This window comes from Eptesicus fuscus, chromosome 8 (genome assembly GCF_027574615.1).
Source record: "Eptesicus fuscus isolate TK198812 chromosome 8, DD_ASM_mEF_20220401, whole genome shotgun sequence".
Taxonomy (NCBI): Eukaryota; Metazoa; Chordata; class Mammalia; order Chiroptera; family Vespertilionidae; genus Eptesicus; species Eptesicus fuscus.
Window position 1 is genome coordinate 91,532,851 of NC_072480.1, and position 4,331 is coordinate 91,537,181.

The 4,331-nt window shown below is 33.1% G+C and overlaps 1 pseudogene; it reads left to right on the forward strand.

Moving 5' to 3' along the window:
* Positions 1 to 2,820: 2,820 nt before the first annotated feature.
* On the forward strand, positions 2,821 to 3,816 carry LOC103290358 (methylmalonic aciduria and homocystinuria type D homolog, mitochondrial-like; annotated as a pseudogene).
* The last annotated feature ends 515 nt before the right edge of the window (positions 3,817 to 4,331 follow it).

Below are 4,331 nucleotides of genomic sequence, written 5' to 3' on the forward strand. Positions count from 1 at the left end.
TTTATTTAAAAAACACATAACAAAAAAACAAAAACAGCTAAATATCAGTAAGAACAGCAAGGACCTTATCACATTTTGACTTGCTCTATCCTCTTCCCTTTCTACCCAGCTTCACAATAACCTGGACAAAGAGCAGCCTTGCAGCCATTGTAACAATGAAACCAAGCAGCCTAGCAGCTCCTAGAGGTGACAAAACTGGGTTTGAAGCTCTTCAGAAAGCTTAATCCCATGTATTTGGTCTGTCTGGCAGCTCCCTGAAAAAAAGATCTATTAACAGAGATTCTCTTTTTTTCACTTGATTCACAGTACATTCAGTGGGGAAAGCCTTATTCCCAGGACATTTGTTGAAAACAATTGCTTAACATCAGAGCAGTGATTAACAGTTGGGGCAAACAAGATGGCAGCCTAAAAGGTAAAAAGAAGATCTGGAAAATGACATTTCATAGTTGGATTTTAAAAGCTCCAAAATATTCTTGGGCATCTAGACAGCCCATGCATCTGAAGGATTTTGTGCATGCCCAAGAAGACCTGAGAAAGCCCTGATCTCTCACCAGTGATGGGATTAAGAAGGTTGATGGACTCACCCAGATTTCACCTGTGGTTGAATTAAAGTTCTGAACATGCAAGAACTGAAAGCTAAGGCACAGCTTTTAAAGTGCTTGAATGATGAAGGCATGTTTCAATACACACACACACACACAGCCCCTCTGAAAAGAGTAGGAGACATTGTTTCAAGGAAAGATAGATTTAAAGACAATCAGTCATTTTCTGACTAGCAAGCTAAATGAGCCATGACTTCAGTGACTGCACATGGCAGAGAATATAGACTTTGAAGAATTATTACAAGGAAGTTGCAAAACAAACAGAATAAACAATAACAAATAGCAACAACAACATTTCTGGGGAAGATGGGGAATTTTATTTCCACAATAGTCACATTATAAAATGTCCAGTTTAAAAAAAAATAGTATAAAACACACAAGGCAATAGGAAAGGATAAGGCACAAATAGGAAATAATACAGTTAATAGAAACTGCCTGAAAAAGCCTAAATGTTAGACTTACTAAACAAAGACTTTGAATTAACTCTTCTACATATGTTTAAAAAAATTTTTTTAAATCCCTACATCTAAAGAATAAAAGGAAAGTTTTGGAATACTATGTCACCAAATAAAATATGTCAATAAAAAGAAATTATAAAATAAATGAACAAAATGGAATTTCTGGAGTTTAAAAGTAAAATAATTGAAATGAAAAATTTACTAGAAACACTCAACAACAGATTTGTGTGGGTGGAAGAAAGAATTTGTGAACTTAAAGGTAAATAAATTGAAATTATCCTGTGTCAAGTGCTGAAAGAAAAAAAAATGAATGAAAATAAACAAAACCTCACAGATATGTGGGACAAAACTAGCATATGTATAATGAGAGTCAAGGAATCGGGGAGAGGAAAGGGGGCAGAAAAAAAACATTTGGAAGAATAAGGCAGAAAAGTTCTCAAATTTGATAAAAATGATAATTCCAAGTATTAATTGCATGAATATTTGTCCTATAGCACATATAAATCTATAGAACAAAAAAGGTATGGTGTACCTACTTAACCATTCTCACTGCAATGGATAGAAAGGACATTTGTGTATATTACTAAATCGAACTTGCTCTATCTTAATGTATAATTTATTGGCAAAAATCTACCAAAAGTATTTTAATTGATATATTGATTTTATTGAAAACAATGTATGTTCGATTTCTTATCACTTAGTTTTTAGCCTTATATAAATTATTTTCTGCTTCACAGTCCTTTAAAAATGTAGAATAAGACTATTCCAGAAGGATAGTATAAGTGGCATATTCACCTATATAACTTCTCTGGCACTTAAAAACTGTATTAAATCAGAATCACGATACTTTACAATGGTAATAATTGTTCATTCAACAATTATTTATTACATATTTATTGTGTGTTCTATACTAGGAATATAATAAAACTTCTAGTTTTAAACAATGTATATTAATGTATTTAAATTTTCCAAGCACCTTAAGAAGTAAACTCTATTATTATTTCCATTAAGCAGATGATAATGTTGAGTCATAAAGAATATAAGTAATTTGTGAAAGATCATGTAGCACTTGGAACTCTTATTATAGAGTTATGAGTTCAGGGTATGAACCTACATAATCTGACTTTGAATCCAAGACCTTCCCAATTCCACTAACATCAGTGAAAACATTCAGTGTTTCACCTGGAGCTTATAGGCATTAATGTGGTAGTTACCATTAAATCCAATTATTGCAGTTTTAAAGATAAACACTTGAAGAGCACATAGGTGGGATTGCTAACCTATCATTTAACATGATGGTACTTTTCTGCAAGGAAACTCCTGATGAGGGATATTTTACGATTTTAAGGTGCTAGGAAGACACAGGCAGAAAAGATACAACAGTAAAGACTGAGATGCAGAGAGAAAATCAGGAATCTGAGAAGTCATGAGGACCTTTAAAATATTAAATTAGATAACATCATTAAAACTGAGAAGTGTGATGCCATCAAAATTAGAGAGTAACTATGATAGTACTTTGTGTGTTAGGTTAATGAGTTTAGATTTGTGCTGAGTGCAATAGATAATAAATGAGTATAAAGGAAACTATTTTCAGATTTGGATTTTAAGAAAATTCACTCTAGACAGCTGGAGGCAGTGGTAGTAATTGGTGTGGATGGTTTCCAACCATGGTAACCCCTCCAAATTCTTCCATCTTCTAGCCACAGCTCTTAGAACAACTTTAGGAATCGAAAGAAATTTTGCATTTGCTGTCTCTAGAAATGGGCAATGTGTTCTGTAACAGAGCCAGAGTAGTTTCTTATCTTCCAGGATTTTGGTCTTTAGTTAAAATTGTTGTCAATCTAAAGCCTTTTTAACTGCAGGATCTTCAGTTTCCAACGAGTCTCATGTGACCACTGCACCTCCCTATGTATGCTCTTGAACAATATGGTCTGAGAACATAGGTTTTGACTGTCACCTCATTGGGACCATGTCACAGAAGAATAGCCAGGTTTATATAACATTACCTGATGTTTAGCAGGACCTTTATCAAGTGGAAAACATGAGTTTGCAATGTCACAATATGTGAATGAATTTCAGGGTAACCATGCATCTATTGAATAAGAAATTAACAGTGCATAAACATACTTAGAAAGTGCCAAAGTAGAGTGCACAATCCAAACATGTCCAGAATTGCTGCTAAGAGGTTTTCAGTCACTGTTTCCAGAAGTGGCCTCCAACAAACGAATGATTCTGATGTAACACAGAAAACTAAGAATGATATGACTATTTGGAGCGAGGAGGTAGATAATGAAAGAGAAATGCTCTTAGAAATGTTCATCAGTGGTCCTAGGGAAATATGCTACACTCTTGAGCCAAAGGCTATTTGGCTGACTTTATTGACCCATCATTGGTTTTGTATTTTTTGCATCAGACACGGTGGGACAAAAGTAGGTTTATATTTGTTCCCATGGAAAATAATATAATAATTAATAACACAAGAATAAAGTCTGTGTTTTGTGTACTCATAACTGTAAACCTACTTTTGCCCCATTCTGTATACAAACAACACTCTTGAAACAGATGAATGCTATCAACATTTAGGATTCTTTTTTGATGATCTTGGCTGCGGTAAAGTGATTCATCATAGTCTCTGGGGTACCCACATTGTTGTAGGAGCTATCTTCACAAATGCAACACCATGCAGCCATATTATAAAGAAATTAAATGGCAACCAGCAGCAATGCCAATTTATTTGCTATACCATTTGTACTTAACACTTGGGTTGCTCCATAAACATTTGGGTTGATCTATAAACACCTATATAGAGAATGTTTGGTCATTAGTTTAGCCATTTTTTTAAACATTTAACTGTTAATAATCACTATTTGTCAAATTGTTTTTAAAATTATTATATACTTCCATAATTTGAATGGATTGGAATATATTTATAGCTTGGGATTCCTAACCTCTTTGATTATGGATCTATGATAGTAATACCATATAAAATTATCAACTATATTGTTGAAGTATAATGCTATCTTTATACCAATTTAGTATGTTTAAAGCATTTATTCATATGTAAATACATACCTGACATTCTTAGAAGTTTCTAGTTTAATATTTATTGAGCTTTCAGAGTACCTCGGTTTATTACAGTCAGTTGTATATGGGCATTTGCAAATAAACAAATTACTATATTAGAATTAATTACTTATTTTCATTAATGAATAGCTATAAGACTGATACTCAGTGTTTCTGTGTGATTTAAAGGCTGATTTTTCAAAAACCT